Source organism: Mauremys reevesii, linkage group 17 (assembly GCF_016161935.1).
Source record: "Mauremys reevesii isolate NIE-2019 linkage group 17, ASM1616193v1, whole genome shotgun sequence".
Classification (NCBI taxonomy): domain Eukaryota; kingdom Metazoa; phylum Chordata; order Testudines; family Geoemydidae; genus Mauremys; species Mauremys reevesii.
The window spans coordinates 9,370,802-9,385,332 of record NC_052639.1 but is presented as its reverse complement, the minus strand read 5'-3'; the positions used below and the strand labels follow the sequence as shown (position 1 = coordinate 9,385,332).

General features: G+C 55.3%; 2 non-coding genes across 2 annotated transcripts; both read right to left on the bottom strand.

Moving 5' to 3' along the window:
* Positions 1 to 3,156: 3,156 nt before the first annotated feature.
* On the bottom strand, positions 3,157 to 3,229 carry TRNAR-UCG. Its single transcript has one exon. It is a non-coding gene; the product is annotated as a tRNA-Arg (tRNA).
* Positions 3,230 to 10,574: 7,345 nt separating this feature from the next.
* LOC120385250 lies at positions 10,575 to 10,761 on the bottom strand. Its single transcript, XR_005589374.1, has one exon. It is a non-coding gene; the product is annotated as a U2 spliceosomal RNA (small nuclear RNA).
* Between the last annotated feature and the right edge of the window lie 3,770 nt (positions 10,762 to 14,531).

Below are 14,531 nucleotides of genomic sequence, written 5' to 3'. Positions count from 1 at the left end.
ATGCTCACTGCTCCTCACTCCCAACCGGAGCCTGCTCCTCTTCACCCTTCTCCTCTGTCCCAACCCACAGCCCCCTCCTATTCCCAGTGCCCCTCAATCCCAATTCACAGGTCCCTTCTAACTCTGCTCCTCAATCCCAACCCACAGCTCCCTCCTTCCCTCCAGCAGCAGGTGCTTCAGACCCCCTCAGGTAGATTTTCTTGCAAGGTTTCATGTACGAGTCTGCATGTGGATTTTACAGTATGTTGGAAATAGGTTGGGTTGCTTGCCGAAATGATCACTGGTGGCTGGTGTTGGATTCCCAGGCTCCATGTTATTGGGGAAGGAGAAACAAAGGGTTGTTATCCTTGATGTGTGAATCAAGGACTCAACCCTGGGTGTAAACTAAATGAGCTGCCCACAGATTCTGGAAGCCATAATGAGCATTTGGTGCGATAGCTCAGACCTGCCCCTGTCCCAGAGGGAGGGGACCACCTGCAAGGGGCTTGGACCACTGACCTATCAGCTCTTAACTCCCAAACTTTCAGTAACTCTATTATCAGTGCCAGTGAGTGTAATTTAAACCATAAGAAAAACCACACTGGGCTAGACCAAAGGTCCATCTAGCTCTGTATTTTATCTTCTGACAGTAGCTAATACCAGGTGCTCTAAAAGCATCTCAACAAGGCACCACTGGGAGTTGAACCCAGCATCTCCTGTTTACAAAACAGGTACTTTAACCAGCCAAACCATGGTGCCTGCCTGTGGCTAAAGTACAGTGTCTGCTCACACCTGACTCCCTGCCATCCCCCCCTGGGCCCCACAAAGCAGAGCAGCAGGTGAGGTTTTTCTTGCAAGCTCTGTGTGTGTATGAATCTTTGGCCAGGTCTGCACTACAAAGTTATTTCAGCAGAATTATATTGCTCAGGTGTGTGAAAAACACACTATGCTCCCTCGGTTGGCACTGCAATGCCACATCTGGTGACAAAACTGCCCTGTTTTGGTGACCAAATAAAACCACTTCGATGAGCTTTTTGCAGCAAACTTAAAGTGACAGAGTGTCAGTGTAGACGCTGCTGTTCATTATATCACCATAACTGGCCTCCTCCAGTATCCCACTATGCCCTCTGTGAACTCGCCTGCCCTGCATTCCTGCTACAGAGCCATGGGGCCCTCCCCTTTCATCGCTCCAGGAAGTTCTGACAGCTGAGCCTGCTGCTCTGCTCCAGCAGCCAGGAGCAAATCACTGCCGTGGATGCTGCTCTCTCCCACACTGCGAACACAGAGCAGGGTGGCGGGAACTTCCTTACATGGGGGGGGCACCGGCATCCGAACTGTGACACCCCCAGGACACCCCTTCCCTAGAGTAGGCTCTTACCTTCTAAACAGGGACGGCTATTTTCTAGTAAAATCAGGAAAAGGGAAGGAGAAAACTCGAAAGAGGTTCCTCCTGGCGCTCACATCCGTGAACCCGAATACTCTCTCAGTCCTCAAAGAGAGACCTGGAGAAGGAGACTTGCTGAAGCAAAGCCACAGGGGTCTCTGAGGTTTCCCTGGCCCCTCGCCCCTGTCCTGCCTGGCTGATGTCAGCATCTCTCTGTGAGGTCACCACCTCCTCACCACCTTTGACCAATAGTCTGAGGTCCTGCAAAAGGCCTTTGTGATGTCACTGCCTGTCACGGACTCACAGATCGTGCCCACTCTTGGCCCCGTGCGGTCCGTGGGGGGTTCCCCTTTCAGTGCGACAGCCCTTCTCGGGGGTCCACTCTCTCTCGGGGTCAGGCCCCCCACCTCCTGGAGCCGCACCTCTCTGAGCCTTAGCACGTCTGTCTCTCGCCGTGGGCCCCCTCAGGGAGTCCACGCGCTCTGGACCCCCTGGGCCCCCTCACCCCCGAAGGAGTTGCTGCCCCCTGTTCTCTAGACCGGAGTGACTCTCAGCCAGCGTAAAACAGGAGGGTTTATTGAGAGTTGAACACAGCACAGGAAACTCTCAGGGCCTCAGGCCTGGCCTCCCTCAGCCCAGCACATCCCAGTCCCCCTGCAGCCAGGTGGGCTCTGCCTGCTTCCCCTCGCCAGCCCCGAGCCCCCCCGCTTCCCAGCTGGGCCTCCGATATCCCCGGCCCCAGGCCCCGCCTCTGTCCATTGTCTTTTCTCCAGGTAAACAGGGTTGCCTGGGCCTCCTCCCCTCTCTGCCCCCTCTGGCTGGAACAGGTTGGTCACGGGGTCCTCTCCCCGCAGCCCATTGTCCTCTCACTGGCCAGAACTGGCTGTGACTCCTGAGCTGGGTGTCCGGGTCACCAGGTCACCTGTCGCTGGGGTCTCCATCCTCCAGGCCATCAGCCGGGGTCCCAAGTCCCTCTCCGATCCTCTGTAACAACAAACTCCCTCTCCCCTCCCCTCGTTAAACCAGTAACACCCGGGGACACTGAGTCCCGCTCCCTGTGCATGCAACCCTCTGGAAAACACAGAAAACCCTAAGAAAATCCCCCACTTCGTCACAGAGCCCAGCACCTCTCCTCCTCTGGGCACCTAGAGCAGAGGCGGCTGGTACTGACGGCTCCAAGGGAAGGCTTAAAAGCCACTGAGCAACCAAGGGCAGGGCAAGAGGAGGGCAGGACCATGCCTATGTGTGGCCTTCAGACAGGCAAAAAACACCCAGCCAGGCTGCTCCCTGCCATGCCAAACCCCACTGAAGGCCACCCACAGACCAGCATGTGGAGAGGCTGCTGATGCTCTGTGGCCATTATCGAAGACGGTAGGAAAGCAGGGCCAGCCCCCCGGTGGCGCCTCTTACTGTTCCCACTCCAGCTGCTCACTTTGGCAGTGGGGCAGGAGATTTTACCCCAAGAGGCTTTTCCCCAGCTGGCGAGAAGCAGAGAAACACCCAGGCTCCCAAGGTGCTATGTAGCAAGTACCCTCCAGCACAGGGACAGGCGCACACTTGGAAGAGGGAAACTGCTCCACACACTAGCCCGGGCAGCCGCCCATTTTCTCTGGCAAGTCAGGAACGGCAAAGGCGAGACTGGAAGCACCTGGGGCTCATGCCCCAGCCTTTGTGACACCCAACCCCCAACTCCTTCCCGGGGCTCTAGCTGAAGCCAGAGCATTGGTCTGAGCAGCCAAGAAGAGTTTCCTGCCTTGAAGGACGTTCAGCCCAAAGGTAAAACTGCACAAGCACAACCACGAAGGGACTCGAACCCTCAATCGCCTGATCCGAAGTCAGGCGCCTTATCCATTAGGCCACACGGTCACATAGGAAAAAGCCCTCCAGGCGCTTCTTTGGAAAAGGCCGACACTGACGCATCCAATGAAGTGGGGATTCACCCACGAAAGCTCATGCTCCAATACGTCTGTTAGTCTATAAGGTGCCACACGACTCTTTGCTGCTTTTGCAGACACTGTGTTTCTCAGGTCAGCTACTGAGGGGGGCCAAGACTCTCTGGGCACAAGAAGTCGAGTTCCCAGTGAGACGTGAGACTTAATTCTCTGGAGCCAGGTGCAGGGCTTTGGCAGGGAGGCTCAGGCATGGGGGATTGGGGTGCAGCGGACGGACCGGCTGTCTAGGTGCAGAGATTTAGTCTCCCTGAGGAGGAGGAGGGGGAATCCTGCTGACAGGCAGTGGCCAGGGCCGGTGCAACCACTAGGCAAACTAGTCAGCCGCCCAGGGTGCCCAGTGGTTGGGGGCACCAAAAATCGCACTCGGGGGGGGGCGGGGGACTGGAGGTGAGCTGGGGCAGGGGGCTGGGAGGTGCGGGGGGAGGGCTGCCTGCCGCAAGTAACGGGGCTGGGGGTGTGTGTGCAGGGGCAGCGCTCCCTGTCCCAGCTCACCTCTGCCCCGTCTTCTCCGCTGAGCACGCCGCCCCCGCTCTAATTCTCCTCCCCTCCCAGGCTTGCTGCACTAAACAGCTGATTGGCACCACAAGTCTGGGAGGCGGGAGAAGTGGAGCAGCCGGCGAGCTCAGGGGAGAAGGTGGAGCGGAGATGAGCTGGGGTGGGGAGCTGCTGCAGGGGGGGCTGCCCGGCTCTTCCCCATGGCCCCCGCCCCTGCACTCACTGCATGGTAAATGGAGTGACCCAGCCCCAGCCTGGTCCACTCCCCTGGCTCCCAGCCACGCCGCCGGCAAGTGCTGTGGGGCGGTTCCCCCCCCCCCAAGCTTGGGAGCCAGGGGAGCAGATCAGGCTGGTGTCCCAGGCCTCCATGGGGGGAAGCAGAAGGGGGCTGGCCCCAGGCCATCGTGAGACATGGGGGGCTGGCTACTTCCTGCGGGAAGTGGAGTGACCCAGCCCCAGCCTGCTCTGCTCCCCTGGTCCCAGGCTTGTGTTGGTGTTGGCTGGATTCATGCATGTGTTCATGTATGTTTGCAATTGTGTGTGCATGTGCATGCTCTGCTGCCTTCTGCCGGCGCGACAACCATTTCTCCATATGTCACAGCCCCCGTACCGTCAACCCCAATGGTGATTTCCCCATCTTACAAGGGCTGGCTGGCCTGAACTGTCTCCCCTCTGCAGAGTGTGGTGGGGCTGCAGCTCATCCCCTGTGGGGCAGGAGTGCCAAGGTGCAGGGCACTGGGCTCCGATGCACCTGGAGAGCAGCTCAGGTGAGGTGGGGCAGGGCCTGTGGTGTCTGTTCTGCGTTGCCTGGTGCGAGGCCATTGCACAATCCCCAGCCACGCCGCACAGCGCGCCCCGAGAGGGGGCCAAGCAGATGATCCAGCACGAGGGGATCATTCTCATGGGTAGCTGTCCAGTGGCAGTGAGTTCCACAGGCCTTGGCACATGCTGTGTGGGGCAGGAGGTCCTTGTATTTGGAGCAGTGGGAGTGAACTGTGTGCAGTTGTGTCTCTGAGCATGATTGCAAATATTATGGTGTGGGGGGGGTGATTGTGAGTGCGGCTGGGGATGTGATTGTTGCTCTCTTTGGGGGTTGAGCGAGCATGTCCCTCTGGGTGTGTTGTGTGTGAGTGTTCTTGGGATTGTGTGAGTCCCTTTGTGCATCAGTGTGCGTGTGTGTGTCAGTCAGTCAGTCAGTCACTTGCTGCAGGATACAAAATCCTGCAAAGCCATTTCCTACTGGTTAGCCCAGCAACACACTGATACAAACAGTGTCTCACACACACACACAGAGCAGGGCTCAGCCCCACCAGCAGGAGGCAGCAGGGACACACACGTCTCTCCTGGGCCAGCTTGGACAATTTCCCATCACGACCCGCCACAGCGCTGGTGCCCCCACACGGGGTGGGCAGCGACCAGGCGGGGCTTTGCGGGCGGGCACAGCGGGGGGCGGGGCTTTGGGGGCGGGGCGGGGCAGGGCTTTGGGGGTGGGCACGGTGGGGGCTTTGGGGAAGGGGCGGGGCTTTGGGGCGGGCACAGCGGGGCGGGGCTTTGGGGAAGGGGCCGGGCTCTGGGGCGGGCACAGCAGGGGCTTGGGGAAGGCCGGGCGGGTCTGTCTGCGGGGCTTTGGAGCCGGGCTCACCCGGGGAGGGGGCGGGGATGGGGGCAGCGGGAGTCGGGGGGGGACACGTAGGGGCGCCGGGAACATCCCGCGGGGCGGACACGTGGATCCAGCCCCCGCACAGAGCCAGACCCGGCCCCGCCCCCACCAGCCGCTTTGTGCGGGGAAGAGGCGGCGGCGCAGCACGTTCCTGCGCGGGGCAGCGTCACACCCTGCACCGGGGGGCGGGGCCGGGGCTCTCTGGGGGCGGGGCGGGGATGAGGAGTTGCGTTGCGGGGGCAGGTGTCAGGCTGACCCAGGGACCCGCCCTCACCTGGGCTGGAGAGGACGGCGGCGCCCCGGGGCAGGCTGGGAGTTGAAGTTCCTGGCTCGTCTCAGAGCGGAGGTGACGGCAGGTTGCTCAGGCAACGCGCCCCCTCCCGGTGCACTCTGGGAAGCGTAGTTCTCTCTCTCTCTCTTACACGCGGCCTCTATTGGAGGAGGGGCCGTAACTCGTCACTTCGCCGCGCCCCTCCCCGCTCCCTGATTGGCGGAGAGAGCGCGGGACAGAGACTCGGCGCGTGGGGGCGGCCCCGGTTCCCTCGCCCCGAGGCTTCGCTGCCCCCCCCGCTCCCCCGGGCACGCGCTGCGATCGTTGGGATTCGAATCCCGGGCAGAGGCAGCGAGGACTGAAAGGGCTTCACCCCTCCCCCCCCGCTGTGATCCTCCCGCCAGCCCCGCCCCCAGCGTCCCCTCCCCCACCCTGTCCGCTCTGCCCGGCCTTTCCTTCGCCCCCCCCACCCCGTCACCCTGCCCCCGACCTCCTCCTCCTCCTCCTCCCTCTCCCCCAGCACCCCGCCCTTAATTGCCTCCAGCCCATTTCTCCATTGCTGGGCCCCACGTTCCCATCCCCCCACTGCCCCAGTCCATCCCCAAGGTGTGAGGTTCCTCATCTCCAATCTCTGCTACCCCCCAACCTGCCGAGTTCCCCTTTTCAGCCACTGGGGGGTCCTCCAACCCGCCCCCACCCATCCACTCTGGGCTCTAAATCCCACCTTCCCACAATGCACCTTGGTATCCCCACCCTCTTCTATCCCTAATCCCCCTAGTCCCTGCCCTTGGGTCCCCCTGGACACCCCAACCCACAGTCCGGCCCCACATACATCCCAGTCCCTCATTCACACACTGAGCTAGTTCTTCAGGGGCCCCCACAGCCCCCCAAACTCCTCCATCCGTGAGCCCCATGGGCCTGTGGCCGGGAAGGGGGGGAAGCTCCCACTTTGGCTGGGCTGGGTGTGGGGGTTAATCTTTTCCTGGCTTGTGTGTGCTGAGCTCACAAAGGGTTTTTGCTCCCTCTGTCCTCCCCTTATGCAGCCCAGGTGGGGAAGGTGACCCGGATGCAGGGAGCCCTGATGTCGCTCCTTGCTCACCCCTCACAGCCCCCTAGGGGGGCACGGAGGAACATTGGGGGAGCAGTATCCGCTCATCACCGCTATCTCCCCCTTCTCTTCCCCTCCCTCCCCCCATGTTCCTATGCCGGGAGGGAGCAGGGAGAAATCTGGGCACCACCCCAAGCAGCACTCCCCTGCCAGCCGGGAGCAGTTTCTGACTTTACACCTGGTGCAATTCCCTGGTGGCACCCACCCCTAAGGCTGGCCCTGGCTATGGGCTTCAGAGGGAGTGACCAGACCAGGCGGCCATGGAGCGCTCCAGCCCCTGTTCTCATGGAGCAAGTCCTCAAGGAATCAATTCTGAACCACTTAAAGGAGGGGAAAGTGATCAGGAACAGTCAGCATGGATTCACCAAGGGAAAGTCATGCCTGACTAACCTAATTGCCTTCTATGATGAGATAACCGGCTCTGTGGATGAGGGGAAAGCAGTGGATGTGCTATTTCTGGACTTTAGCAAAGCTTTTGATACAGTCTCCCACAGTATTCTTGCCAGCAAGTTAAAGAAGTCTGGGCTGGATGAATGGACGGTAAGGTGGATAGAAAACTGGCTAGATGGTCGGGCTCAACGGGTAGTGATCAATGGTTCCATGTCTAGTTGGCAGCCGGTATCAAGTGGGGTGCCCCAAGGGTCGGTGCTGGGGCCGGTTTTATTCAATATCTTCATTAACAATCTGGAGGATGGTGTGGACTGCACCCTTAGCAAGTTTGCAGATGACACTAAACTGGGAGGAGTGGTTAATACGCTGGAGGGTAGGGATAGGATACAGAGGGACCTAGACAAATTAGAGGATTGTGCCAAAAGAAACCTGATGAGGTTCAACAAGGACAAGTGCAGAGTCCTGCACTTAGGACGGAAGAATCCCATGCACTGCTACAGACTAGGGACCGAATGGCTGGGCAGCAGTTCTGCAGAAAAGGACCTAGGGGTTACAGTGGACGAAAAGCTGAATATGAGTCAACAGTGTGCCCTTATTGCCAAGAAGGCTAATGGCATTTTGGGTTGTATAAGTAGGGGCATTTCCAGCAGATCGAGGGAAGTGATCATTCCCCTCTATTCAGCACTGGTGAGGCCTCATCTGGAGTACTGTGTCCAGTTTTGGGCCCCACACTACAAGAAGGATGTGGATAAATTGGAGAGAGTCCAGCGGAGGGCAACAAAAATGATTAGGGGTCTGGAGCACATGACTTATGAGGAGAGGCTGAGGGAACTGGGATTGTTTAGCCTGCAGAAGAGAAGAATGAGGGGGTATTTGATAGCTGCTTTCAACTACCTGAAAGGGGGTTCCAAAGAGGATGGATCTAGACTGTTCTCAGTGGTAGAAGATGACAGAACAAGGAGTAATGGTCTCAAGTTGCAGAGGGGGAGGTTTAGGTTGGATATTAGGAAAAACTTTTTCACTAGTAGGGTGGTGAAGAACTGGAATGGGTTACCTAGGGAGGTGGTGGAATCTCCTTCCTTAGAGGTTTTTAAGGTCAGGCTTGACAAAGCCCTGGCTGGGATGATTTAGTTGGGTTTGGTCCTGCTTTGAGCAGGGAGTTGGACTAGATGACCTCCTGAGGTCCCTTCCAACCCTGAGATTCTATGATTCTCCCCTCCCAGCTTCTAGCAATCAGAGGCCAGGGACATGCTTCCATGCTGATGACAGGTACTGCTCGATAACGAGCCAAAGTACATTCATATTCCTCATCTGAGTCAGATGCCACCAACTGAAGATTGATTTTCCTGTCTAGTGGTTGAGGTTCTGCAGTGTCTGCATCAGAGTGTTGCTCTTTGAGGACTTCTGACAACATGTTTCACACCTCGTCCCTCTTGGATTTTGGAAGGCGCTTCAGATTCTTAAACCTTGGGTTGAGCGCTGTAGCTATCTCTAGAAATCTCACATTATACCTTCTTTGTGTTTTGTCAAATTTGCAGTGAAAGTGTTCTTAAAGTGAACATGTGTTGGGTCATCACCCACCACTGCTATAAAACAAAATATATGGCAGAATGTGGATAAAACCATGGAGCAGGAGACATACAGTTCTTCATCAAGGTCTTCAGTCACAAATTAACGCATTATTTTTTTAATGAGCGTTATCAGCATGGAAGCATGTCATCTGGAAGTATGCTGGCTGAAGTATGAAGGCATATGGATGTTAGCATATCTGGCACGTTAATACCTTGCAACGCTGGCTACAAAAGTGCCATGAGAGAGCCTGTTCTCACTTTTAGGTGACGTATATAAGACACGGGCAGCATTATCTCCAGTAAATGTAAACAAACTTGTTTGTCTCAGCGATTGGCTGAACCCGAAATAGGACTGACTGGACTCTAAAGTTTTACATTGTTTTCTTTTTGAGTGCACTTATGCAACAACAAAAGATCTACATATGCAAGTTGCACTTTAATGATAAAGAGATTGCACTACAGCACTTTATATTTTACAGTGTAAATATTTGTAATAAAACTATATATAGTGAGCACTGTACACTTCATATTCTGTGTTGTAATTGAAATCAATATAATTGAAAATGTAGAAAATCAAAAAATATAATAAATTTAAATTGATATTTTGTTTAACGGTGTGATTAAAACTGAGATTAATCATGATATTTTTAAAGTTAATTGCGTAAGTTAACTGCGATTAATTGCCAGCCCTAGATTTGAATTTTTCTGTCACATGCAGGACAAGCTAGAATATCTGTGTGCAGGGAAACAGCCTGGGGGGAATTGTGCTGTGAAATTATTTCCTGTTCTGACATGTTCCCAGTTGCCCTTTTTGCCCTAACAGGCTGCAGCGCAACATCCATGTTTTGCTCCAGCTCATTCCGTCCTCCCAGGGGCCGGGGAAGGGAAATGGCTGCAGTGGAGCCAGTTGAGGGAGGGATTAGCAGGGAGTTGCTGGCGGGTTCCCTTGGCGGGGAGAAAGGGCAGTAAATACATAGGGGGTGGGAACTTCCAGGAAGGTTGGTCTGGGTGGGAGAGGGCAGGAAATCCCCAGGGTGGGGGACAGGGTGTGACAAACCTGCTGGGATTTGTTTACTGTGAGGCTCCAGCATTTCTCAAGTGTGGCCACCAGGGGCTTTTATTGTGGCCACAGGCTCCTGGGCTGTAATTGAGGGGGAGTCGGGGGCAGCAAAGCAGCGGCTCTTCCCCCCGGGCTGCCTGCAGGGGCTGGTCCCTACCCCCTTCCCGAGTCATAAACACTGCAGGAGCCGGCAACCAGCGGGAGTTCCCCTCCTCCCCACGTGCGGTGGGGCTCAGGCTTCAGGCTTCTGCTCTGGGATGGTGGGCAACAGGCCCAGTCAAGATACATGGAACATAGGCTGGGAGGGGAGAAGTCTGTGTAACTCATGCACTTATTGATATACATGTGACCTCGAATATTGCCAATCTGTGTTCCCACACACACACACAGAACCCCCCCCCACCCCCAACCAACCATCTCCCAAACAGACCCTCAGTCTGGAAAGCATTCATCCCTCATATTGTTGAAAAGACTCACAGCAAACAGAAGAATCCCAGCTTTCAAAACAATACTCCAGCAAAACAAAGAAACTCACATCTGTAGACTCAGAAAACACTCCTAAGAAATTTTAACAATATGTTGTTATGAAGAAACCAAAGTGATAAAGAGGCCTGATTTTTCAACTACTTTAAAAAAATCTTCTCAAATCAGCATCTTTAGAGTAAAACTTTTTCTGCTTTTCTAACCAGCCAATTCTCCCCAGAAGGAGAGACACTGGTCCTGGAGACACTGCAATACCAGGTCAATGCATGGGGTGGACAGAGCAAGCTCCTATTCCATCCCTTTGTTTCAAAAATCAATTTAACATACAGTCCTCAAATAAAGGACTTATCAGATATTAAACTGATAAGAACTGATTTAAAGTTTATTAGAAAATATTTGAAAATAAATGATACAAAGTGTTTGAAACATCAGTTATTGTGTCATTGGGAGTAACATACAGGTTGTATCAAGTATCAAGTTGTAGGGGGATGTTAGCATTTGGGTATTGGACAGCATAGCCAAGAAGCAATGCTAAGAGTCTCGAATGCTAGGCAGCCGCTCTTCCCCCACTGCTTTCTACTTCAGCACGAGGAGCTCCCAGACACACACCAAACACCATTCACGAGGCTTTGATAACTAGGTAACTCGAAGTGATGATCACTTCCCCGAAATGACTCCACTGGAAGAATTCAAAGCAAGAGCCCTTAACACACAATTCTGTTCAAAGACAGAGAAGTCTTTCAGCCTCCTTCCTCTTGCTGGTTTCCCTGTACACGCCTAATTTCCATAAACCCACCCACTGACCTGTGACTAACAATCTCTCACTGTTAACTCTCCAGCTCCCTGTCAGAGATAAGCCACGGGTCAGAGGAATCCCAGGTTCGATACAGTCTGGCAGTCCCAGTTTTGAAAGCGCTCCCCTCACTAATGTGCAGTTATAATGAGAGCACCTAGGCAAGGCAAAATATTGTAGCACAGACACAGGCAGGGAATGATATTCGTTCCTTCTGCTCTCGGGCAGATACGCAGACAACCTCACTAAGCATGAGCCGCTTTCTGGGAAAAGCTGTTATTTTCTAACACGATAATCTAGGCAGCATCTTTGTGATTAGGCCTGGAGCCTGGCAGCCCGGACTCCTGGGTTCTCTCTGCAGCCCTTCCACTGACTTCCCCTCTCCCTGTCCATCTGGGCTAGTGAGGATTCATCTATGAGTAAAGAGCTTTTGAGTTCCTCGGCTAAAAATCCCTACATCAGTGCAGAGTGTGGTGGCGAAAGACTCTCTTTTATGTACGTCTTTTGCAAGTGATTTTACCAAAGCTGTTCGGGGCGATCGCAGGAATTACAGACCCGTGAGCCCTACTTCTCCTTATCTGTTAAATCTGGTTGAAACAATAAACAAAACAGGCCAAAGAAAGCCTATGCAAGCGCTATACCGTAGCCCCAATGCTCTTTTCTGCTCCTTCTCAAACGTACAGTCATCAGGCACACATAAGATAGTTTTGCTCCATACCAGTCCAGTTCCTTGCTGTTTCTTGTCTAACGACTGCACACATATGGTATAACCCTACCCTGAGCTGATTCCTGACTTTTGCGCTCAATCCAGGAAAACGAGTATTGAGAGAGAAGCTGTGCAGGGAAGTCTTCCTCAACCTGCACTCCACTCCCCAAGGGCCTTTCGGGCTCTTCTGTGGACTTCAGGTTCCATTTGATTGCCAAGGTTTATGGTCTTATTAATTAGCCATCTCCTAATGCAAGGATGCTACATGACAGACTAAAGATCGATTTTCCAAAAGAGCTGAGAAACAGAACTAAAGCTGAGCCTGAGGTGTTACATTTACATAAGCATCCAGGTTCTGACTGTGCCCTGGCAAGTTCAATGCTTCCAAAAGAAATCAGAAAATAAGGAGCCCGTCAGGTCCCCCTGCTAGCACCCAGATCTAGTCAATCTGCTGGGAAATAAGGAAAATGCGATGAATAAAGAAGTCAGGAAATAACAAGGAAATGAAGAGGTTTCTGTCCAATTTACCATCTTCTCAGCTACCAATCAAAGGCTACGTCTACACTACCCGCCGTATCGGCGGGTAGCGATCGATTTTTCAGGGATCGATATATCGCGTCTCATCTAGATGCGATATATCGATCCCCGAACGCGCTTCTATCGATTCCGGAACTCCACCGCCGCGAACGGCGGTGGCGTCGTCGACATGGAGAGCCCCGGACATCGATCCCGCGCCGTGAGGACGGGTAAGTTATCGATATAAGATACTTCGACTTCAGCTACGTTATTCACGTAGCTGAAGTTGCGTATCTTATATCGATTTTTCCCCTTAGTGTAGACCAGCCCAAAGTTAAAGACCTAAAGTCGACCTATCGGCATAAGTACAGGTGGTTAAAAGGAGCTGCTGTGGCAAGTGTTAGGAGCCCGCAAGCAGCATGCAGATCGTTTAAAAATGCTGCAATTAGAGGCTGCGACAAAGTTCCTCCTCTACCTTGGTGGGTCCTGCGCTTATTGGCAGATTTGCTCACCTCAGTGATCTTCCCCTCTGGTGGAACCCACAGTCTGGGTCACCTCCTCCTGGGTCTGATCAGGAGTTGGGAGGTTTGGGGGGAACCCAGGCCCACCCTCTACTCCGGGTTCCAGCCCAGGGCCCTGTGGATTGCAGCTGTCTATAGTGCCTCCTGTACCAGCTGCATGACAGCTACAACTCCCTGGGCTACTTCCCCATGGCCTCCTCCAAACACCTTCTTTATCCTCACCACTGGACCTTCCTGCTGGTGTCTGATAACGCTTGTACTCCTCAGTCCTCCAGCAGCTACACCCTCACCCTCTCCCTCTCAGCTCCTTGCGCCTCTGTCTCCCAGCTCCTCACACGCACACCACAAACTGAAGTGACTCCTTTTTAAATCCAAGTGCCCTGATTTGCTCTGCCTTGATTGGCTGCAGGTGTCTAATCCTCCTGTCAGGGGTGCGGAAAGCCCCGGGACGGGTGCAAGGAAGTTTTGGGCCCTAGGTGAAACTTCCACCTTGCACCCTCCCACCCAGCTAACCGTGTCTGTCCGTTCCCCCACCCCCCGCAGCTAACTCAGCCCCCCACCCGGGGAGCCCCCCTGCAGCAACTACTCCCCCCATCCCCCCGTGGCAGCTAATCCTGCCTGGGGAGACTTCCTCCCCACCCCACCCCCTGCCACGGCAGCTAACCCTGCCTGGGGAGACCTCCTGCGGACATGGGTGGCAAGTTTGTAGAAATTTTGGTGGTGCCCAGAACCCGCCCCCCAACTCTGCTCCCACCTGCCTAATGCTCTGGGAGGGGGCTCGGGAGGGGGAGGTCTGAGGTGCAGATCCTGGGCTGGGGATTAGGGTGCAGGAGGGGTGCAGGCTTTGGGATGGAGTTTGGGTGCTGGGTGCAGGCTCTGGGCTGGGGCAGGGGTGGGTGTGCAGGAAGGGGTGAAGGGTGCAGGCTTTGGGGCTGAGTTTGGGGTTGGGAAGGGGTATGTGGGAAGGGGGAGGGGTGCACCTTGTGGGGAGGGAGTTTGGGGATAGGAGGGAATACAGGGGTGAGGGCTGTGGGGCTGAGGCTGTGGGAGTCCTGTTGCGGGAGGGGCCTCCGGGCTGGGGCAGAGGATTAGGGTGTGGGGGATGAGGGCTCTGGCTGGGAATGGGGGGTTCATCCTGAGGGGGGAGGCTCAGGGCTGGGGCTGAGGATTAGGGTGCAGGGGGATGAGGGGTTCATGCTGCAGGGGGCTCAGGGCTGGGGCAGAGGAGTAGGGTGCAGCGGGCGGAGGGCTCTAGCTGGGGCTGAGGATTAGTGTGCTGGGGGTGGAGGGCTCGGGCTGGGGCTGAGGATTAGGGTGCAGGGGGATGAGGGGTTCATGCTGCGGGGGGCTAAGGGCTGGGGATGAGGATTAGGGTGCAGGGGGATGAGGGCTCTGGTTGGGTCTGAGGATTAGGGTGCAGGGGGATGAGGGGTTCATGCTGCACAGGGGGGCTCAGGGCTGGGGCTGAGGATTAGGGTGCAGGGGGATGAGGGCTCTGGCTGGGGATGAGGGTTTGGGGCATTGGGGAGGCTCAGGGCCGGGGGAGAGACCCAGCTCCGAATATTGCTGGAGCAGGGCCCCCAGCCCTGAATATTCCTGGAGCCCGGGCACCGCACACAGATATAACCTGCCGCCCCTGCCT